This window comes from Marmota marmota, unplaced genomic scaffold (genome assembly GCF_001458135.2).
Source record: "Marmota marmota marmota unplaced genomic scaffold, marMar, whole genome shotgun sequence".
NCBI lineage: Eukaryota > Metazoa > Chordata > Mammalia > Rodentia > Sciuridae > Marmota > Marmota marmota.
Genome location: NW_026009068.1, coordinates 4,746 through 29,067, shown reverse-complemented (window position 1 = coordinate 29,067; position 24,322 = coordinate 4,746). Strand labels below are relative to the sequence as shown.

The 24,322-nt window shown below is 44.3% G+C and overlaps 2 long non-coding RNA genes and 1 pseudogene across 3 annotated transcripts in view; 2 read left to right on the top strand and 1 right to left on the bottom strand.

Annotated features, from left to right (window-relative positions):
• LOC125614872 overlaps positions 1-2,024 on the bottom strand; it is a 7,051-nt gene extending 5,027 nt beyond the window's left edge. Inside the window, exon 1 of the long non-coding RNA XR_007345444.1 lies at positions 1,885-2,024. This is a non-coding gene — a long non-coding RNA (uncharacterized LOC125614872). The remainder of the gene's footprint in view (positions 1-1,884) is intronic.
• The window catches only part of LOC125614870, a 12,312-nt gene extending 5,707 nt beyond the window's left edge, over positions 1-6,605 (top strand). The window contains exons 1-2 of one of the 2 annotated variants that reach the window (XR_007345442.1): positions 2,124-3,486; positions 5,090-6,605. This is a non-coding gene — a long non-coding RNA (uncharacterized LOC125614870). Of the gene's footprint in view, positions 1-2,123; positions 3,487-5,089 lie in introns of those variants that run through there. The other variant, XR_007345443.1, reaches the window with a different exon arrangement.
• Positions 6,606-6,644: 39 nt separating this feature from the next.
• LOC107133809 lies at positions 6,645-7,654 on the top strand (annotated as a pseudogene).
• The last annotated feature ends 16,668 nt before the right edge of the window (positions 7,655-24,322 follow it).

Sequence of the window (24,322 nt, the reverse complement as noted above, 5' to 3'; positions counted from 1 at the left end):
GTTTCCGTGGCCTACTGGTGTCTCCCGTGGGTGAGGACTTCTTCTTGGGCAATGGGTGTCCCGCCCTGCCTTCTGCCACCTTCTCACCCTGGGCCTTCTTTGGGGGAATCCCTGGTGATGAAGAACATCCCAGGGGTGGCTCCCCATTTGATGGGTCTGGAGCCCTCCTCTTCAGGGCTCAGAGACCTTGCGTGGAGCTGTAGGAGCTGCTGATGGGGTTTCTTTTGGGGCAGGAGCTCATGCAGATGGCCCGGGAGCTCTCAGCTCTGTCTTGGGAGCTCTGGGTGCAGAGGTTTCTCCACAGAGGCCCAGGCCTGGGCACAAAGGCAGGCACACAGCTATGGGGCCCCAGGGGCCTAAAAGCAGATGCTCTTCCAGTGACCTGAGGGCGCCCCCTCTGATGTTCTCTATCTACAGGGTGCTCTGCTTGCTCAGCCACCACATGGCCACTGTCTCCAGGGGCTGTGATCACAGTCCTCCCTGGGCAGGGGGTTCTTGGGGTTCTGGAAGCTGGCAAGGCGCCACTTCCTGCCCCTGCACCCTACAAGGTGGCTGTCTGAGTCTGCGGCCTGGGATGCAGGAATTCATGAAAGCTGCAGTTGACAGCAGGGTCCTCCTCAGGAGACCTGGCATGCGGAGGGAGGAGGCAATATCCAAGTCTCCGAGAAAAGATTGAAGGGTCCGCAGGACCCTGGAAAAGCACTGAGCAGGCACTTTTCGCAACGGCTGAGGAGCAGTTGCAGGATGGCAGCAAGATGACCTGCCAGTGGTGCCACCAGCCCAGGAAGCCCTTAGTGGCCAACCAGTATAGGGAAGTCGGCGGGGGCCACGACCGGGCTTCTTGTGGGACCCTTCTGGCAGGTCTCTGCCCCTCAGCGCCGGGGGCAGGGGTGAGGGACAACACTTGCTGTGGGAAGTCTCCAAGGCAGTCTTAGCGAAGGCGCTAGTGGATAATTCTAGCGTCCATCGCAGAAGGCCTTCTTCGGCTGCTCATGCAGTTTCAGGCGAAATGGCTGTCAGACCTGAGGAAGGAATGAGTGGAGAACACGCGAGCACGTGAGGAAAACCGTCAATACTGGGCAAGAGTAAGGCTTGCGCCAGCAATGGACGCGCGCGTGCAAATTCCGCGTGCGAGTGCAAAGTCTGCATGCACGTGCAAAGTCCACGTGCTTGCACCAGATGCGGAAGAAATAGGCAAGGGAACTGCGTGCCTGGTGCATCCGTGGGTCCTGGGGGACTGTTGAGTGCTGACACTGGGATGTGATTCAGATCCCAATGGTCCACCTCCTGACCCAGTGAGGTTTCTGGATCATCTCGGAAGGGTTGTAGATGCTGGGTTTGAGGGGTGGCAGCTATGGCAAGGCCAGGGATCTCTCCCCTCAGACTGGTGCAACGACCCTGCCCCTCCCCAGAGGCAGCCAGGATGGCAGCACAGATGGGCTGAACTCCAATGGACGTGAGGGCAGTCAGAGGGCTGAGCAGGCTCTTGCTGCGGGTTGAAGGTAGCTCTTGGGGCATGGAGCACGTGCGGACTAGAGTGATGAGTGGGTGTTTGGCTGGCAGTACCTGTGCCTCCGGTACAGGGACAGGTCGGTGCCTCTTCAGGAGTGCTCTTCTCTGAAAAGGCGGGCAGTGGCATGGCCCCAATATAAGCACCCCCCCATACCTCCAAGCTTGGAGCAGGGAGGTAGCCTCCCTGGGCCTCTGAAGGGGAAAGCAATGTCATTAGATAGGTGGTGCACCAGCAGGTGAGCAAGTGGTGGTGGCATCTCCAGGATCTCGCTTGCTGGGGCTGGGCAAAGACACCTTGTCCTCCTTTGAAGGTGTGAGCTACTGTTTGTATCTAGCCTTGCTCTGGTGAGGGTGGGCGGGACTTAGTTTGACAGCCAGGAGCTCTTGCAATGGCAAGAATCCCTCAGCCCATGCCCCGCCCCTGAGCTGTCTGAGTTCTGTCTGCTGTCCTGCCTGGGCCTGGCCAGTCAGAAGGGGAACTGCTGGGGGGCAAGTTTCTTAGCTGAGCAGCATTTGTAGGTGGTGGCAACTTTGGGATCATGGCCTGTGTGTCTTCCTGCACTTCCTCTGGGAACAGTGGACAGAACAGCTGCTGAGAATGCATAAAAGCATCCCCCAGAGTCTGGCTGAGGGGTTCAGCAGGGCAGGCTGGGAGGGAATGCTACCCTCTGTGCACAGTCCTTTCTCTTTTGTGGAAACCAGAAAAACCCAGCTGTGTGCTCACAAAATCGAGTTTTATTCATATTTTGGTTGCTTTCTTTGAATTTTGGTTATCAAGATTCTCCAATTTTTAAATTTATTTTTTTAGTTGTCAACAGGCCTTTATTCATTTCTATGCAGTGCTGAGAATTGAACCCAGTGCCTCCCACGTGCTAGCAAGCACTCTGCAACTGAGCCACAACCCCAGCTCTCAATTTTTTTGACTGTCTTCATTGCTTAGCTGTTCTGGGGACAATACTAGGCCTCCTACTGTTCCTACAGTGTAAGATATGTTACCTTTCACCAGTCCAATCCAACACAGACACCCTACAGACCCAGAGACCCACTAAGCATTCACTCTTTGGAGGTTCCAGTTGTCATGGGTCTTGGCTTTTCCTGGATGGAAGGGCACCCTGCCAGAGTTAGCTGTGAGGTTTCAAGCTCAAGCTTCCCATAACCCACTAAGTAGCCCTGCATGCTCCTCCATGCTCAGCTATTAAGAACTGTCCCTCCTCCTCACTGGTGGAGTTCTGGGCAAAATATCAGTGAGTGGGGACCTGGAGGAATGAGGTTGGAGGGAGCTTCACCTGGGACTGTTGTCCCAACTGGGTGCTCCTTGGGCCCCTTCCATTGCCCACGGCCTTTTCTGGGTCCACTGGACCTGCAGTAATCAGTGAAGGCCGCTGGGTGAGGTTGTGGCAGTGCTCATCTCTCCTGGTGGGATAATTCCTGGCATTGCATCCTTCTGAACCCAGTTCGAGGTGCTGCCCAGTAGGCTGCATTGGGAATCAGGGTCCTGGAAGTAATGGAATCACCAGATGGGCCAGTGCAGCACAAACTTGCAGTGGGTGACAAAGTTGGAGTTGGGTTGCCAAGAACATGGTCCTGGGTCTCAGTGTATAGGTTTTTCCTCATGCCACACAGCTGAATTGGCACTTATCTTGAACTTTCCTCTGGAGTGGCCAGAACCAGAAGCTCCTTCACTTCCCAAGTGTCATGAAATCATAGTGCTTTTGAGAAAATAGCTGGAAGATGGGTTTATGTCCCCCACCATAGGCCTCCCCACAGGCTTACAGGCTGGGAAATTCTCAGTTTCTTCTTTCAATCACCATTTCCTGCTGCATAGGGAGGAAAAATGGACACCCTCCTAGATCATGCCTGCCTCTGGAGTCAGGGTACTGACTACATTGATGGACAGGGTGACCAAATGTGGGCCACACCTGAGTGGTCCTGGAATCTGAGGTTGGCCGAACTCTTTATTTTCTACTAACAAAGGTAAACACAGTCTTTATTGCTTATTTTATTTCTTATTAAATCAGCAATTCATGCTTGGGGTAGATCAGATAGAAAGTACAGATTGCTAGGATTCCTTGGAATGTGGCCTTGGGTTTGAGTCTATGGATAGTGTTGTGTACAAGTGTTGTTCAGTCATTTAAAAGGAATACACATTGTGGTGGTCGCAAACATACACCTGTAGGATGAACTTGCAAATATACTAAGCCACATGAAGGCCTCACTGTGGTTTGTCAAGATCATCCTGATTCACAAGGACCTGTCTTTCCTTCGCCTTAGAGGGAACAGAACCCAGGTCCTGGAAACTGCCTTTAAGACTCCAAATTTGCTTTGGAGAGGGTAAAAAAAAAAAAAAAAAACAATGTTAGAGAGGACTATGATGAGTTTTATTTAAAAATTGATTTCTAAAATGTGGAATCAGAATAAAGTAATACATGTATAATATAAGCATATATCATTGTTTCTAAATTATCATGTTAAATTTCATAAATATGTATTAGATCTCCTAAAAAGTTGATATCATCAGGAAAAAACTCAATATTTCCCAGGAAGAGGATAAAATGTTCTATTCCCACTCTGAAATTTTTTCTTAAACTTGGTTTCAGCTTTTATTTTGATACCTGTGTTTGTATATTCATTTTTTTAAATCGAGGATTACTTGCATATATCATCTATCCCCTGTTTTTAATTCAATGTAATCATACACACACACACACACACACACACACGCACATTGATCAGGAGTTATTACCATCCTTTTTCTTTATGAGGCAGCAGAAGCACAGAGAAGATACAGAATATGCCCAGGCCTCCACAGTGCATTCCCTACTGAATGTTTGTGTCTCCTCCAAATTTATGTTGAAGCCCTAATGCCAATGCGATGGCATGAGAAGTGGGGCCATTGGGAGCTAATCAGATTTTGATAGGCCAGGGGGGGCATGTCTCCCAAGATGAGATTAGTGTTCTCAGAATTTGAAAAAGAGACCAGGGCTTACTTGCTCTCCACCAAGTGAGAATACAGTGAGAAGCAGCCAGCTATGAGCAAAAAGAGGGCTCTTTCCAAGAATTCAATCTATCAGTACCTTGACCATGAACTTCCCACCCTCCCAAATGGGGAGAAATAAATGTTTCTTAAGCTTCGAGTATTTAGTTGTAGCAGCTAGAACTGACTAGGACAGTCAGTGAAAGGACTTTGTGAATATTCAATGAAATAATGTATGCAAAGTGGTCTATGAATATAAGCTATTGCATTATCACCTTCATCATCATTACCAGTTTTCCTAGCCAAATGGCATAGGAGCTATTTTTCACACCTAATTCAATTCCAAAAGAAGCCACTGATATTTCTCCAGCAGAAAGAGGTTATGACTGCTCCAGATGAGTTACTACCTAGATGTTCAGGTTGTTTGTGGCCATTTTATGGATCTACATAAACCTTTGGCTGCTCTGTAAATGAGTTTTCTGGCCCATCATGAGATTTATACCCCTGTGCCATCAATACCATCCCCTTTTAGGGTGTCCAATTATGACCAGTCATTTACATCTTGAGCCATTCTGAAATCCATGTGGATTTTCTCTTCCTCAGAGGTCTATAAAAACATGAATGACAGGTGATGTCACTGAACAACAAAGATGGGAGAGGACAGCTTGAAGAGCCTGGAGAGGAGCCAGGCAATCAGAGAAAAAATAACACTAAGAGTGGAGGAGGCCAACCTCTGTCTAGAGGGCTCTGGGAAGAGCCAGCCTGATTTCCTTCTGGGACCTGCTCAGGATGGATTGTGGGTAAGATTTGGGTAAGATAAGGTCAGCCATGAACTGTGTAGAAGTAGAATGCATTGGGGGTGCTGATGGAACTAGATTTGTATTTCTGCTTTACAAAATATCTCTGAATAATTAGGTGGAATTCCCTGAGATTCCGTTTTCTCATCCAGCAAATGGGCCTAGTAAATGAACCTTCTCAACAATGATAAGGTGAAGATGTCATGAGGTTATATTTGCAAAGCAGTTACAAACTATGGAACCAAACTAGGTACTGTTCAAGAGATGAATTAATAAAGATAATGTAATACATATACATAATGGAATATTACTCATCCTTGAAGAATGAAATTATGGCATTTATCAGTAAATGGATGAAGCTAGAGAATATTTTGCTAAGTGAAATAAGCCAATCCCAAAGAACAAAATGCCTAATGTTTTTCTCTGATATGTGGAGGCTAATGCACAATAAGGAAGTGGAGCTAGGAAAAAATAGAGATACTTTGGATTAGACAAAGGGGAGTGAAAGGGGAGAGGGGTATGAAGGGAGGAAGAAGAGCAGAATGAATTGCAAATTATTACTCTATGTGCATATATTGTAAAGGTGACATTGCAATAAATTACTGAGTTGATTTTAAAGCAGGAGATGGAAACTTTATTCACCAGCTGGTAGTCCAGATCCACCATCCAAGGGATAGGTAGTCTGCAAGTCTATACCCTTCAACCCCCACCCGGGGTGTGAGTACACTTTTTGTAGTCCAAAACCACATTAAAGAATAAGTGGCTGTTTGTATAATTCAAAACCATAAACAAATGTCATGAGATCTAAAATCATAAGCAGAATGAAAAACATATTTTAGTGACAACACAAAGTAATTTTAAATTCTTGTATTTATCAATTTAGGAAAACACATTTAATGTTTAAGTATGTTACCCTATAAAATTTAGTAGTCAAGAGTACTTGATGTTATACTTAGCAGTTAACATTTTAACTTTGTAAGCCAATTAGATGTCTCTAACAAACTTATTTAAAATTAATTCTATATATGTTAAATAAAATTTACTTATTTTTAAAATCAAAGATATCAGAGAAGTGCACTGAACAGTATCAGTTTTTTTTTCAATTGAGGAAAAATCCTAGAAACAATGGATAGTAGACATTTTATAGACATTCACATTTTTTCAACAACTGTTTGATGACCTAGAAACAAAACTGCATTGGTAACTTTAAGACAATGTTATATGTTTTGTTGTTGTTTGTTCACCCAGCATGGACAAAAATGTCATGTACATGGTAAAGAATTGTTACTAATATCTAGATAATCAATCTTTGACAGAACACACTGTCCAAGAAAAATGGGAACCAAAAAGAGAACACTTAAATCCAGGAGAGGAATGAGAAACAGTTCAGGTCCCAAGCTAGAGCTGTCAGTCAGCTTGCCTCTTTCCTTCTTTTTTTTACTGCCTCAGTGTGGGTCCCATGGTTCTTCAGATTGTTGGGGCTCTGCACCATGATAACTGGTGGCTGCATCCTCTTACTACACTGGAGGAAGAACCTGCAGAGGAGGCAGCATGCCCAGCAGTGGGTGGAGGTGATGAGAGCTGCCACCTTCAGTTACAGCCCACTGCTGTACTGGGTCAACAGACGACGCAGACATGGCATGACTGCCGCGATCAGAATAGGCCCTCCTCAGGATGTTGCCAATATTGGCATTCAACTCCAAATTCCTGATCTTCCATCAGAGCCGCACCTCCATGAAGATAGGCATCATGCCTTCAGAGGCAGCAGCCCCCAGGCAGAAGCCCCTGTTCCCCTGCAGCCTGCTCTGGTGGTCCCACAGCAGCCCTCACCTAACGGGATGACAGAGTGACAGACCCCATCCCCCTTCCCAATTGTCTTTCGGGAGATCCCCTCTGCCCCAACCCTCCACAGCCTGAACTTGTCCCATACTGGACCATTCTGCATCCTACCCCTTTCTTGAGGGTCCTGAAAGCCATGTCCACTTCTATTCCCTTTCCACACTGACCCAAGGGGTGAACTGACCCAATGTGTAGACTTTTGCTTGAGGGTTGTAGCCTCATCTCACTGAAAGTGAGAGTTTCAGGTTCCAGGTATTAGAAAAAGGAGTCAAAGTCAAGCATGTGATCTTGACACACTGGTCAGAGCCCATTTAGAGTTAATTAGTAAAGTTTTTGAAATGTCAGAGTCATTTGCATCTCATTTGCCAGGAGGAAGGCAATGTCCTTCCCCAGTGTGATGGTGGCACAAGTCTCACCAATACAATGAGAACTGGAGGCTGGCTCTGAAGAGACACATTGAGCCAATATTTGTGGATGAGCAAAATTCCCTCCAACAAGTATTCAATGTGTTCAAGACCCTGGGCTAGGTCCCCAAAGGCACCCCTGTTCTGCAGGATGGACCCAGGAGAGTCCCCACACCAGGCTTCTCCCTCAGGCTGCTCTGAGGAGAAGGGGGTTCCTGGTGATCCTAGAGACAAGACCCACAATGGTCCCCAACCCTGGTATCTCCATCAGGCTTCTCTGAGGAGAAGGAAAGCCTACGCAACCCTAGAAATGTGACACACAAGGGTGCCCAAAAGGGGCATCCCCCTCAGGCTGCTCTGAGGAGAAAGGAGCCCCAGGCATCCCTAAAGACAAGACTCACAAAAGTCTCTAAGCCAAGAGTCCCCTGAAGCTGCTCTGAGGACAAGGGAGCTCCGGGAGTCTCTGGAGGCGTGACCATGAGGGTCCCCAACCTGGGTGTCTCTCTCAATCTGCTCTGAGAAGGGAAATCTGTCCCGTGAGCTAGGCCTCTCCTGGGTTGATCCTGAGGGGGAAGCCAGCTCCTCACTCTCAAGGAGGTATCATTGAAGATGATGGCAAGGCCCCGCCCGTTGTTGACCACGCCCCTTTGGCCACAGGCAGTGCAGGAGCTGCTCATGGCTCAAAGGCAGGACCTCTCCCAACTCCCTGATGAATGTCAGTGCCTTCTTCCGCCCTTGGCAGTTACTGAATAAAATCTGTTCCCACTGCTGTAACTAGGTCTGGCTGTGGCACCATGAGGAGTGGAATCTCAGGAGAGGAGAAATGGAGTTCAGGAGACCCCTCTCCCTCCACTCCACCAGGCCAAGTGCTGCAGCAGCCTGAGCCAGGCAGGCAGAGGCACAGAGGGAGGCAGCTACAGGGAGTCTAGACCCTCACTCTCATGCCCAAGGACAGAGGTCAGAAACAGACCACCACAGGGGCTTCTGGGACATGTAGTCTTTGAGACAAGAGTGACTTAGCCAGGGACTGCTCTGTTTTAGAATCAGAGGTTTTAAGAAAATCTGATAATTCCCAGCCCAAGGTGACCACTGTAGGAGAGCAGAAGAACCTGAGTTCAGACCAAGTTCCCAGTAGCCTCTGAGAGCATTCTAGGTAATTCAGTCTGTCCTGCCTGTCCAGCTCTCACCATGGATGCTCCTGGGAGCTGTAGGCTATGCAGACTCAGGGTTCTCAGGGATTCTGGACAGTGTATCTGGTGCTCTGCCCACACAGTATTTGCCCTTCAGGACCATGGAAGCTGTGTGCCATGTGCTGGCCCAGGCATCCTGGAGGACCCTGACAGTGGACTCTGGTGTTATATCCATGCAGCCCTCACCCTAGAAGCCCAGGGGCTGCAAGCAGCACATTCACCTTCATACCCCCAGGATTCTGGGTAATGCAGTCTTGTATTCTACAACACAACCCAGTGCAGAGGTCTCTGTGAGCTGCAGCCTACTCAGGCACCCCTAGTGATTCTGAACAGTGTAGTCTGGCATTCTTACCCATTCATCCCTCAAACCAGAAGCCTATGGGGGCATCAAGTAGCACTTTCACCCTCATAACCCCACCAAGGATTCTGGGTAGTGTAATCCAGTCTTCTACAATGCAGCCCCCACTGCAGAGATCTCTAGAAATTTCAGGCTACACAGTCAGAGGCATACCTAGGGATTCTGGACAGTGTAGTCTGGTGTTCTGCCCATGCAGCATCACTACAGTGGATTCTGGGAGCTGCAATCCCCCAAGGATCATGGGTATTATTGCCTGGTTCTATGTTCAACTGTACAGTGACTACTTAGAGCTCGGTGCCCCCAGGAATTCTGAATATTGTAGTCAGTTCTACTCAGTCAGCCCTTACCCAGAGGTCTCTGAGAGCTGTGGGCCATTGATTATTCTGGGTAGTGCAGTGCATCCTACCTAAGTGGACTTCACCATCAAAGCTCTGGGATCTGTGGAGCACAAGCCTGCCTAGACACTCCTGAGGAGTCTGTGTCATGCAATACAAAACTTACCCCAGCAGTACTCAAAAGGAAGGTGTGTGGGAACTGCAGGCCCCCAGGGATTCTGGGTAGTATAGTCTTGCCTTCTGACTCCATAGCCCTCATTGTGGAAGCCTCTAAGAGATCCAGGACACATGGAAACGGAGCACCTCCAAGAATTCTAGGTAGTGTCGTTCAGCTTCCTACCCAGCAGTCCTCACTATTGCAAATCCTGGAAACTGCAATCCCCCCTGAGGATTCGGATAAGGTACTCAAGTGTTTTGCCTGCATGCTCTTACTGCAAGGGCCATGAGAACTGAAGGCCACATGCTTGCCTTGGTGCTGAATACCTCAGTGTGGAAGCCTCCTGGAATTGCAGGCAGCACATTCACCAGTGTGTCCCCAGGAATTGTAGGTAGTATAGTCTGACCTGCATAATGCACAGCCCTAACTTGGGAGGCCTCTGGGAGTTGCAGGCTGCATACTCACCTGGGAACACATCCCACCAAGGATTCTGGATACTGTAATTAAGCTCTCAGTCCAACAGTCCTCACAACAGAGGATCCTGAGAGCTGCTGGCACCAATATTCGTGGGTAATATAGTCCTGTGTTTTTCCTACTCACTGCAGAAAATTCTGAAAATAAAACTCCCCCTTAGGTTTGTGGGTAATGCAGTTCAATGGTTTGCCCAATCTCCACAGAGAATTCTGGGAGCTGTAGTCTCTGTGGGTTCTGGATAATAAAATCTAGTGTTGTACCTGCATAGTCCTGCTGAGGATCACAGGAGCTGAAGATTCCATGCTTTCCCTGGTACCCTGGAGATTCTAGGAAGTGTGCTCTACCAATACAACAATCACCACAGAAACCTCTGGGACTTACAGGGTTACAGGGTATGTAGGCATCCCCAGAGGTTCTGAGCATTGAAGTTTGGTATTCTGCCCTTGCAATTCTTACCCCAGAGGCTCCTTGGCAGAGCAGGCAACCAAATTAATTGGTAGCATAGTTTGATTTTTTTGTCAGTACAGCCCTCTCCACAGAGGTCTCTGCAAGTTGCAGGTCCCCAAGAATTATGGGTAGCACAGGCTGTTATTTGGCCCATGCTTCCCTCACTGCAGAAGGCTCTGGTAACTATAATGAGGATTCTGCAGTTACCCAGGATTCTTGGTAGTGCAATCCATCATAATTTTTGCATCTCTCATTCTAGAGGCTCCTGTGAGCTTCTTGCTGCCTTTTCATCAGCCCTTACCTGCAGGCCCCAGTGAGACTCCAGGCACTGGGCCCTTCCTGCACTATCTTGAGGGGGAATTTGTGTCCTTAGACACTCAAGCCACACAAAATTCATTGACATATCATGATAATGAGCAGCCAAAGCCCCAGTAAGAAATACTGTTGTAAAGTAAGTTCTGCTAAAATATTACCTGAGAAAGTAAAGAACATAGCAGAACTTCCTTCTCAACACACCAGGCAGTGCACAGGAAACTTCTTCCTCATATTTTCCTCACATGGACCTCAGTCATCCTGAATCCACAATGGAGTCTCCATGGGTAGGTGCCAAGGAGAAGGAAGTTCTGGTCCTCACCACAGACATATCCACCATGCATCCCGGGGCCATGGTATCTTTCCAGGTGTGTCCCAAGGATTAAAAAAAAAACTCTGGTCTACACCTTTGATAGAGCCCCTAGGAGTCCCTAGATGTGGCATCTCTCAGATGGGTCCCCAGGAGAAGGAAGTTCGAGTAGGGCACAGAACACAGCCCCCAAAAGCAGTTGATCAGAGAAAGTTGTTCTGAGTGCCCCCTGCTGGCCACTGTGGTCATTACAGGATGCTGGGTGTTCACTACTCAGAGCTGCACCCCATTGTGCTAGGCACAGTGAAGCTCTGAAATTCATAGTTTTGACTATTCCAGGACATGATTTTGGAAATCAAAAAGAAATAGAGCCTACCATCCTATGTCTTGATCAGAATGGATGGAGATAGCAAGCAACAGAGTGCATGGCCCACAGACAAAATTTCATTGATTCCCTATATTTCAGCAATCACATAGAGGAAACAGTGAAATTTATAAACTGGAATAAGAAAAATTTTAAAGCATTAATATTTAAAATAGAGATCCCAAATTTCAAGTACTTTCATGTAAGTCTTAAAGTACAACCATACTTTCAGAAAATCTTGCAATGTTTTGAAAGAAATAAAAGGAAATATGGAAATATAAATAAATGCAGACTAAGATGAAATTATCTCAAACCTGATCTGAAGATTCAGTGCATTCCAGAAATTCCCAACAAGCTGTTTTTAAACCTAGACTAGACAGCACTGACTGCAAAAGGACACACTTCAAGAAGCCACACATCTAGATGCCAGAACCTATCAAAATACTCCCTCAACTTCCATTTAAAATGTGAAACTGTAAAATGCTAGAAGATGTGCATGACCACATGTTTCATGATGAGGTTTTAAATACAGCCCCACCAAAAAAATCCATGAAAGCTGGGGATGTGGTTCAGTAGTTAAGCACCCCTGGGTTCAATCCCTGCTACCAAACAAATAATAACAACAACAAATCCATGAAAGAAAAACCTGATAATGTAGACTGTATTAAATTACTCTGTAAAAAATCATATTAAGGAAATGAAAAGACAAGCCAAAGACTGGGGGAAACTTTGGAAAGTATATGTCTAAAACAAACTTGTGTACAAAATATAGTAAGACTCAACAATAAGACAACATAATGGGTAAAGATCTGAAAAGACAACTGACAAGAAAGATATGAGATGGCAAAGAAGCAAAGAAATGATTTTTAGCATCACCTGTCATGAGGAAAGCACAAACTAAGACCCCAAGGTGCACTACACACCTACTAAGCTGCTAAGGTCTTTACTAAGTGTAGTATCAACCATGAGGATGATGAGCAGCCACAGGTACTCTTGTGCATTGCTGGTAGAGCACACAACAGCTCACCACTATCAAAAAACTGGCTATTTTCCCCAAAGTTAGACATGGTGTCACCACCATGATCCTAAAAATATAGACAACTGCCTCAAAAATGTATATCTAGGTCACAGCATGCAATTACATACAGTAGTTCTATTCACAATGCCCAATACCTTAAGCAATCAGGATGCACTTCAATGGGTGAACAAACAGCATAACTGCTATGAATCCACGCCATGGAGGCCCTGGTGTCTCTGAGCTCCCCCAGGTCTCTACTCTAGTCTGGACTCTGGACTGCCCTTACCTTTTCACACCTCACAGAGGGAAAAGTGAATTCTGAGTAGAAACACCTGTATATGCAGCTGATAAACTCAGGCTCCGTATGCAGTTGCTGCTCATGGAAAGAGATTAAAAAGTTCTGGATGTGGATGGTAAACTCAGAAAAATGCAAGCACAACAACCCAGGCCTGCATCTTTGTCCATAGGAGCTTCCTGGGGAACAACATACAAACATGGAGGCAACTCCAGGATCCCCACAGAACCACATCTAGGGGAGAACCTGGAGGTGACTGCCATTAGGGCCCCTGTGACCCACCTCTGATTAGCTGTTTAGTGTTGCAGAGAGAGCTGTGCCACTACCTAGTCCTGATGCACAACCTCTGAAATTCACTCTTCTAGTTATTCAACATACATCTGCATATTTTAGCTAAAATAGAGCACATCATCCCATGTTTTGATAGAAAAGGATGGTACTATGGTTTAAATATCTTCCACCCATATTTTATGTTCCCAAAGCCCTTGAGCCCAGAAAGTCCAGGGCTGAACAAACCACCCCTCATATTCTCTTTCAGCTCCCCTCTTGCCATCCACACTTTGGAACAGACAAAATATCTCTTTTAATCTCAGCAGGGAGAGTCCCTCAGGAATGTACAGAAGATGATACTCCACTTGGTCATGGTGTCTCACCTGTGCCCACTGGGCCCAGCTGGCCATTCAAGGGAGTGAGCACAGAACAAGCTGGGAGCCACACCCATAAGAGTGGTGCAAGACAAAGTCAGATGGGTGGAAGGGAAGGGGGATGGCTGTCAGTATACTGAGAGTAGACACCTTTCCCCATAGGGGCTGAGCACAGGGACTAAGGAGAGACCTCCTGCCTCCATCCAGATGACCTCTGGACACTGCACAGTTACCCCTTCCCAGGAAGTCCTTTCCTACCTAGTCAAGGGTCAGCTGCAGGCACTTTATTTAGTCCATTTTCCTCAAAATGGACATGATGAAGTCAGATGATGAAGTTCCAGCATTCTGGAAATTTCAGGACTGAAGCCACTGACTGTCCAGCATAGGAAGCAAAAGGACCTGGAGGTCATCACTCAGTCCCTGTCTCTAATTGACCAGCTCCTCACAGGCTTCACCCTACTAAAACTCTAGACCCTCTCATCTTCAGGAAAGGCCACAGGCCAAGGTTGGGATGAGCCCAGGGTTCTGAATGTTTCCTGAGAGGGCTGAGAGCTGCCACACCCTATAGCAGCCTAAAACACAGTAGTCACTCCCTCTGCCCTGACTCTGGGAGAGAATTCCTGGTGGGGTCACAGGGGCCCAGTGCAGCTGTGGAAAGCAGGCAGATAGCTTTCCCAACTCCACACACCCTGCTGAGCTCAGAGAACTTGGGGGGCCAGGACTAGTGCCCCCAGGCTTGAGGATTACCTGGGACATGCCAGGACATAGGTGAGAAGTGTGATGGCCTCCCAGAGGCTAGAATCTGAGGTGCCTTGTAGGGTGTTGACACAGTCCTGGGTCAGCTATGGTCTCAGAAAACAGGTTCAGCACTCACTCCAGGGCAAGTAGAGATCCTGTCTCCAAATAGTCAAATTCTGAGCTACTGAGTTAGGATTTCAATATATGTACTGTGAGCCTGGAGTTAGCCCATCACACAGATTGGGCTCATTCCTCTCCAAACACTGGGCCACTGTGAGAAGTTACATGATCCAAGCCATGTGAAAATTGCTTAATCTATATCAACATGGTAAGGCCATTTTGAATTATGCCAATACTGTGAGGAGATTTTAATCAATACCAATCCAATAAGGCAAATTTAATCTATGCCAAACCAGTAAGGCCACTTTAATCAATACAAATCTGGTAAGGCAACTTTAATCTATAATTGAACCTATAATCCTGTGAGGACTTTTTAATCAACACCAGTCCTGGGAGGATAATCCTATTGACACGAGTCCTTTCATCAAGACAAATTGGGGAGGACATTTGCCCTGTACTTGGTTGAACTGTTCTGCTATAACTTCTCGGGATAATACCAACATGTCCAATTCCTATGTGACAACTATAAGTTAAATAAAGAAAAACTCACTTAGGATGTTAAGAAAAAGACAAACTTTGGATGGGTAGTGGCTCAGTGGTAGATTGCTTGCCTAGCATGCATGAGGCACTGGGTTCGATCATTAACATCACATTAAAAAAAAGCTCAATAAACAAAATAAATGTATTGTGTCCATCTGCAACTAAAGATCTGGGGAGGAAAAACAGACTTAAGGGGAAACAATCCTCCCCAAGATAGGAAAGAGAATCTCAGATAGCAGCAGTGGACTTGACTGCTGCCTCCCTCTGAAAACTGGGTCAGAGTTACCTGCCTTCTACACTGTCAGCAGCTACACAGATGGTCCCTAAGCAAAGGAGACAGGACTGGCCACACCCTGGCTAGCTCATAGCTGGCGAGGTTGCTGTGCTTATCCAGGCCTGCCTATGAAACCTCCTCTCCAAGCATTTTTTTCCTGGTCCAAATGGCAGGCTGGGTGGGGCTCCTTTCACAGGGAGTACTCAGGGACCCCATATTCTTATGCAATGGTTGTGCTTTGCAAAGAGTGGGTCTCTCTGATTTGCTGTAGTCCACAATGTGGAATAATTCTCCTCCTCCACACCTCCTCCTTTTTTTAATCTTCTTTCACTTTGTCTTACTGTTCCTCCTCCTTCTCTTCCGTTCCTTCTATCCTATAACTTTTTACTTTTCTTTCCTCCTCTTCCTTGTCTTCTTCCCCTGCCTCCTCCTTTCCCTCCCCCTCATTCATTTTCTCTTACAGGTAAAATAAGAGGAAGAATCCATTGTGCTTTATTTCTATGGCTGTGGACACCAGACATTACCCTGGGATTGCTTCTGCCTGTTCACCTCTTTTTTGACCTCTGGTTGCTTCCCTATGGAGCTGTGCCAGGCACACTAATGAAACTGGCACTGAGAAGAGAATTTGCTGTCAGTGCTCAGTGCTGCAGGATAATCAGAGGAATGACATTCTTCCTGGGGGCAAGGCCTTCCAGCAGCTTCTTCAGGTCTTACTCCCAAGCTCTGAGGCTGGTGGGTGTCCCGATGGCCATACTTTCAAGGAACCAAGGTGCCCATCACTGCTCTTGAAAGGCCTCTGGCCTCACACCACTTAACAGCAATGTCCTTAGCATAGAAGGGCCTATTGTTAGTGGTTGAGGATCTGACATGTCCTTGAGACCACAGATCCTGGGCACCCAGCACACCATTCCCCTGCATCTATTCTACCCCCACCTCAGACAGACTGGTCTTGTTTCCACAGAGCAACCTCTACAGTGAGGATGGCTTTGGGTTGGCAACACACAGCACAATATACTGTCCTGTCCTCCTGTCTTCCATGTTTCTCTCAGCTCCTAAGTCATCTGTCTCCTTTCTGCATCCCTGCTCCATGAGGGCCTGTGTGGCCCTCAGGGACTTCTCTTAGGAAAGCAGGCATCCATGATGTCCAAATCTCTTCAACTCCCCAGAGTCCTATGAAATAGCCTTCAGCCACATGAAATTATTTTCATTCTAAATAATTAAAACCAAAAGTCTATTTCTAAGTTTCCCCAGCCACAATTCACAAGCTCAATGGCCACATGGAACAGACACTATCCCGGAAACCAAAGCATGTTGGGCTAACTCTGCCCAAGACCCTGAAAAGACAAACTCTCTAAAAATTGTCATTTCCTCTGACAAAATATTTAACCCTTACCCCGAGATGAGGTTTGTGGCTCTCCATCACTGCCACTCAGCTCCTGAGGGTGCACAGATTTTGCACGTTCATAAATAAGTGGTTGACAAAACAAAATATCACAATGACTCATTCTCAGAAATTCAGCTCAATGAAAAAATTTACATAGACTGCTGTCTATGAGAATTTAAGCATATTCATAGATTTACTACTACTTTAAAGGGGATACTTTTAGACATTTCTAAAAAAAATTCTGAAAGGTATTTAAATGTACTTGTGTCACTCTAGAATTTTGAAATTCAAAAAGGCCTTGGGATATGCTTTAAAGATCTAAGGTCAAACAGATCAGATTGGTGGAACTGAATTCTCACTCAGTGGAAATGGAAAGTCAGGAAATTCATTATTGGGGGTGGAGTGTCATCCTCTTCCACTTGAGCTGACCAAAGTCAGAGGTACTCAGCATGTGCACAAATAATCGCCTCAGGGAGCAGAGCCTAGGGGCTCAGGCTGTAATGCAAGAGGCTGCTGACAGCCCATATTCTCATATACGACGCAAAATTCTAGGAAGAATTGGGTAGAAGTCACTTTGAGTAATCTTAGAGTGTGGAAGACGAGATGGAGCTCCATTCCACTAACCAGAATGTGACAGGACAAGAGCTACTCAGAGCTCCCAGATGACACTTTGGGGTATCCATCTTCAGGGAAGTTTCCAAGAGGGGCTGTCCTCAGGATTGATCTGGAAAGCCAGGAAGAGGTGCTGAGGGCAGAAGGAGAGGTCAGGAAAATTCAGGGACAAAACTGGGGGAGGGATTATGGAGAGTCAGAGACAGGTGGTCAGAATGGTCAAGCTGCCACTGCACTTTGCTCCATATTATATGGGAAGATCTCCCAGTACACAGGCAGGATAGCCACCTACATGTGGGGTAGGTAGCCCCAACACAGGGCTTGCCAGAGTCTGACAACCAGTGTGGTCAGGGCTGGTACCCTCTGAGGCTGCTTCTCTGAGCTTGCAGATGGCCTCCCTCCCTATGTCCTTAAACTGTTACCTCTGGGAATCTGTGCCCAGTATTCTCAGCTATAAGGACACTGTTTGCATCTGAATGGAGCCACCAGAAAGCCTCATTAAATTTAATAATCACTAAAAAAAAAAAAAAAAAAACCCTGTCTCCAAATACGGGCATATTATGAGCTACTCGGTTAGGACTTCAAAGTAAGAATTGTGAGGGGCTAGGAATCAACCCTTCACACAGACAGGGCTCATTCCACTTCAAACAAAAGGCTAATGCAGGAAGTTATGTGATCCTATCCCTGTGAAGACAGCTTAATCAATACCAATGTAGAAAGATCATTTATATATATACAATCCTGTGTGGACAGTTTAATCAATATGAATCCTGTGAGGCCACATTAATCTAAACCAATCCTATAAAGACATGTTAATCTTTACAAATCCAATAAGGACATGTTAATCTATGCCAGTCTAGTAAGGCCACTTTAATTTGTCCCAATCCTTTGAGGACTTTTTAATCAACACCAGTCCTGTGAGGACAGTTCCTTCTACATGAGTCCCTTCACCAAGGCAAAGAGTGGAAGTCGTTGACCCTGTACATGTTGATTGAACTCTACTGCTCTAAATTTTTAGGATAACACCAACATATGTCCAATTACTATGGGATAATTAGTAATAATAATGCTTTTACAAACTAAATTTTAAAACATTAAGGAAAAGACATGAGGGGAAAAAATCCTCCTCAGGATAGGAAAGAAAGTAGCAGTGGCCTTGACTGCTGCTACCCTCTGAAAACTTGGAGTTGAGGGCATGGGCCTGCTAAGCTGCCCAGTAGTTCCTCAGATGGTCCCTAAATGAAGGATCCAGGTCTAGCACTACACCCTGACTGGCTCATGGCTGGTGGAGGGTGCTGTGCCTGGATAGGCCTGGTCATTCTGCTTTGTTTTCCTGGTCCAAAGGGCTGGCTGGATGGGGCTGCTTCCACAGGGAGCACTTAGGAACCTCATGTTCTTATTCAATGGTGGTGTCTCCCAACTATCAGGTCTCCCTGACTTGCTTTCATCCACAATGTTCTTTTTTGTTAAAACATGAATTCTCAAAATAATTCTCTTTACTTAAAAGGAAAAATACAATTTTGGGAAAAAATTAATTTTGAGGGAACTTTCACCTGGCAAAGCAGCTGGAGTATCACCATGTGTGGAGTTTCATTCCTACCTCCTTCTCTACCTCTTTCTAGTATTCTGTTTGAGAAGAATGAGGAAGCTGCTTTCACCAGTTTCACACTTGCTTCCTGTTGGTGGAAATGTAAATTGGTATAACCATAATGGGAAGCAGTATGGAGGTTCCTCAAGAAATTAAAAATAGGCCGATTATATGACCCAGCATTCCCACTTATGCTCAAGTCAAAACATCATGCTACCTGCCTTAAATATACACAACTTTTACTTGTGATTTACACATGAATTAAGCTGTAGAACAGGAAGTTGGTAGAGAAGCAATAAAACAATGCATTTGATAGGAATACTTCCATGAAGAAATCTCTTAACAGCAATGAAGGAGGAGAAGGTCCTGCTGCTTTTAGACCTTCCAGGTGTCTTGTCCCTCATCCTGAGACTTGGTGGAGAACTCCTTTGTTTCTGAAAAAAATCTCTGGTCGCAGGCATTGATGGATGCCTGCAGCTTTGATTCAGCTGGAAGCCAACTTTGAGTCTTTGGGAGTCTTAATGAAGATACCAAAGTCAGAAAATAAAACTTCTGAGATGGTCTTCTGTCTAAGTATTTTTGGAAATGTAAGGAGATAAAAATCTGAGCTCTGTATACCACTGGACTGGATTCTGAGAAATATCACCCAAAGGAGATGCAGTAACCTAACCTAGAAACAGCAAGGCCAATGTGTTCCATTCTCAAGTCTGACATCTCTTCTGAGATAATGTCCCTTCTTCCTTAAGAAACAAATTATATCCTTTTCTTCACTGTCTTTTCAATACTTTGGTCATTAAGTCACACTTACATGGTGGCAGACAGCATTCCAACGGAATAGAAAAAATGTTTTAGTCAGCTTTTTTGCTGCTGTGATTAAAGGACCTGACCAACACGATTATGGAAGAGGAAAAGCTTATTCAGAAGGCTGGCTCCATCTCCCAGGAGGCAAAGTGAAGCTGAACATGATGATGGGAGAGTGCAGCAGAGGGAAACAGCTCACATCATGGTGATCAGAAAGCAAAGAGACAGACTCCACTTTCCAGATATAAATATAGACACTAAATCCATGCCCTAATTCCCACCACCTCTAGACATACCCTACCAATTCAGTTATCACACAGTTAATCCCTAGCGGGGATTAAATCATTGATTGAGTTAAGACTCTTACCACCCAATCACTTCTGAACCTTCTTGCATTGTTCCACATGTGAGCTGGGGGACACCTCACATCCAAACCATAACAAAAGATGAATGACAAGCACCTGGAGATGAGGTGATAAATTATTCTTGGGAATTAAACTATTTCACTTATATGTGATGCTTGAGGCAGCAAACCTCCAAGGAATTTACCTAAATAAAAGAATCCCATGAATACAAATGACCATACAGTCAACCTGAGTTGAGTCAGGCACTACAGAGAAGTTTAATCTTCATATCAACCTCAAGGTGAAGGGAGTATCAATAAATTCATTTTCCACATGGGAGAAGAGGGCCAAGAGGAAATTAAGAAATGAAAACGTGATCCCACAGAGGTCACCATTAGCAAAGCACATACTAAGGCTAAAAAAGAGAGTCATTTTGATATCTTCTGTCTCCCTTCTTCATTTAGGAAAAGCAAATCTGGAGGTAGCAGATGAGGGCTTCTGAGGCATGGGATAGTTGCTCTCTGCTCTGAATGATGGGACAATTGTCAAGCTCAGCATAACCTGAACAAGATATCCATCACCTCCCATCTCACTGTCTTTTACAAACCCATGAACCAAAAAGCATCTGCAGTCTGTGTGGAGGAGACAGAATCACCCAGGAGACTACTGCCAAAATCCAGATGAGAGATGGCAGAGGTGGTGCTTTTTGAAGAGTTTTGTTATGAGAAAAGATGAGATGTGATTCTGTGGGTTTGGACTTCAATGACTGCTGGCTTATGTTGGACTCAAGAATAAAGTTGAAACTTGCTAGATTTGGATGCCTATTTGAAAGCCAGAGAAGTACTGAGTAAGAAGGGGGTATGGAACACTGAGGTAGAGGTGCAATATTCCGATGTAAACTTGAGAAGGATTAGCACATCTCTGGTATTTAAAGGCCCAGAGTGGAAGAGATGATTTGGAAAGAGTGTTGATTTTAAAAAGTGTATAGGAGAAAAAATAGGAGAGTATTGTGGAGAAGCTAATTGAAGAACAAAATTGTTTTTACAGGAGTGAATGAATTATAGGAGTGTATTGTATTGCTCAGTGCAGGTAGTAGAATTCCCCAAAGATTTTGATAGGTCATATGATTTGCAATGACCTTAGGCAAACTATGTTAATTGACAGAAATAATCAGGATTGTTTTTCAGCTTTTCTAATGATTTTCTTGACTTTCAAATATTTTGAGTTGGCCATAGTAGCTTTTCCTGTTTTGATTTTATGGCCCCATTTAATTTTCAGAACATTTTCTAAATCTCAAAATATGCTAACCATTGGAGGATGTTAACATTGAACAATGAGGAAATAAAGGAAGGATTATATATTCTTCCTCTCATAAATCTTTTACTATAGTGAGACAATCGTATTGCTAGACTAATTATGTAGTATATAACCTGAGTTAAAAAGAATGTTGGCTGAGAATATACTAGGGTTACAACAATTAAAATTCAGTTTCCTAGTATGTCCCACTGCAACTCTATTTTTATTGTACATATTATTTTTTTCCTGCCTCATTTGAGAAATGGGCTTGGACTGCTTGTGTTTCCATTTGCTGAACCACAAGTATGACATTGAGTCCATTCTCTTTGACATTACCTGGTCCTGTAGACTGATTTCTTCCCACAAAAATTCATATATTGAAGCCCTAATCCCCAAATTAACTTTATTTGGTGATAAGTTCTATAAGGAAGTAATTAAGGTTAAATGAGGTTATATAAATGGGGGCTTCGATATGGTAGGATTGATGTCCTCATTAAGAGATACCATCAAGCCCTCCCTGTAGTTGTGGAAGAGAGCCTTTCCAAAAACCCAAAAGAAAATTGATATTGGACTTTTCAGACTTTAGAACTATGAAGAAATAAATTTTCTATTCCTTGAGCCACCTAGTCTATGATATTTTATATTATGGTAACTGAAAAAGGCTAAAATACCTGGTAATAAGATGAAGTAGTTCCAGTCTCACCTGCAACTCACTCCAACATGTGTTAGGTATTTTAGCTTGAGTCTTACTTTGTAAATGTGGTAATGCAATCATTCAAGTATCTATTAGCTTATATTTGTTGTGCATGTGTTATGTGACAGACACATTTCTAGACATTAGAAATACAGAGGTGAAATAAAATTCACATGCAGCCTATATTGCAGTGCACATAGAAAACAAATAAGGAAATGCAAACAATAATTTCATTAAGGTCACATGTAGAGGTACCTACAGAAATAAAATTTCAACCCTCGATTTTGATTTTGTTCTTTTAATTTCTCCCAATAAATCTTCCATGCCTGAGGAACATTTTCCACAAATCGTTGCTCAAATGCTCAGATGTTACCTCCAATAAACATAATGGCCAAAGTCTCCATCCCCAGAATCATACTTCCTCAAATTCTTTTCACTTTCCTATGTTACCAGTCATGATCCAATATATATATATATAGTGTGTGTGTGTATGTAGTGTTTTTAGAAATTTCGTTCAGAAAATAAAAGCATATATTTTTGTCTCCCTTAAGAAGTTGGCATGCTTCCTTATTTTATATAATTATAAACATATATTTAGTCAGCTCTTTGGTAGTCAGAAAGCAAAACAGGCGGAAGTTTTAGAATCACTTCTGGAAAATCCACTCAACCCATGGAGGGTTCATGTTGTCATTATTTTTATTTGGACTTCATTTTGCTGATTGTGCTTTAACTCCTCTCATTCAGGTTATACATTTATATGTGATAAGAGCTTCATTTAGAATCTTGGAACCAGTAGTGTAACCCCTTCCTGAAACAATAGTATTAAAAATAAATGCTTTTTCAAAATAAAGGAACATAATAGCCATCATGTATATACAGTTGACCTATTTACATATGAAATTTTCACATTGTCTATTGATGTTGTACATAAGGTAGAAAAGAAACAAGCAACACCATTGTGCTCAAGCTAATGGATGAAGACAGCATCTCTCATGCTTGCAAACAGACAAAGGACAGGAAAATGTTAAGTGATTCCAAGCAAAGAGTAGGAGATGATCTCCCAGGATAATCAACTAGGCGTCCTAAATTTGCAGGGGAAAAGACGACTGATTATCACATATCTCACAGGAATAGTTCTCTCAAACAAACCATATTGTGTGGATATGTAGGTACTAGAAAGCAGGGGAGGGGAAGAAACTATAGGAGAGATTGAAAATCTTCCAATAAGAGAAGGGATTTGCTTTCCTGCTCAGAACTCTGCTTCAGAGCTCAAGTGAAGACATCCATGCCCAAGTTCCACAGAATCCAGCCAAACATCACAGCAACTGTAAGGCTTCCAAAACTTCAGCAAGCCATTGCAATCTTGAGTTTATTAAAATTGACTCAGGGTGGATATAGTGCCCTGGCAACCGCTAAGAGGGTTCTGGTGTGATCACATGATTGTCTTCGTTCTGTGTTGAGTGACTGAGTTAACCCCAGGCAGGCCTGCCTAGTTAGGTTGAACAGCTTCTTTCCTTGAAAGGGACTCTGGAAAAAGAATGAGCCCTCTATCTCCTGGAATTGGCCATTTCCCTTTTTATAGCCCTCTCATTTACTTTTCCCAGATATCTCTGCTCCCAACTAGAACAGATGCCCAATGAGTGAAGAGCAGTCCAAAAGAGTCCGCCAGTTAAGAACAGCATTTAGAGAAGAAGGATAATATGTATCCCCTTGAATTAAAGATAAAGATGGGAAGAAAACCAGCTTGGTGTTTGGCAGATAATAGCTGCATTATAAATGGCTATGGATTACTAATCCAATAACCTCTTTCTTTTGCAAACCAAATGTACTTGCAGCTTGAAAACTGATTTCTGCACTCAAGCATCCATCTGAACTGGAACCAAGAAAGTTCAAGAATGGTAACAGTTAAGTAAATGACATACTTCCCCACTTCACTTCCATTTCTTCTTTGGGCTAATAATTAATCTTGATTTATATACTTCACTACACACATGGACATGGGCCCAAGAGTATTCAATCTCCAAAACTAAAGCACCCCATAATATAAAAAATATTTATCACATCCAATTTTTATGAAGAAAAATGAAGATTTTATTCTTTTAGTTATTGAAGAGAGGAGTAATTCTTTAACTCTTGAAACTTCTATATAATTCTACCAGGATTTTGGGATATAGCTGTGCCAGTTACTTACAGAAGATGTCCATATTTCACAACATATGCCTTCAGGGGAATAGAAATTAGCCTAAATATTAAGAGCCTTTATGTGGTTTTTAGGCCTGACATTTTGTACTTTGCTTTTGCATCCAGTTTAGGTATCCTAACCCATTATAAACATTGGGGAGAATGACCGATATAATTAAATTTGTGAAAGTTGCCACTATAAGCTTTGATTTGAGGACACTTGAGAATTTTTAAATAATCCCCCTTTGGTTAAAGTTTTCAATTTTCAGTTTTTGCCCAAAGGCAATTTCTTTGTTTTTGTTTGCTTTGGAAAAAATTGA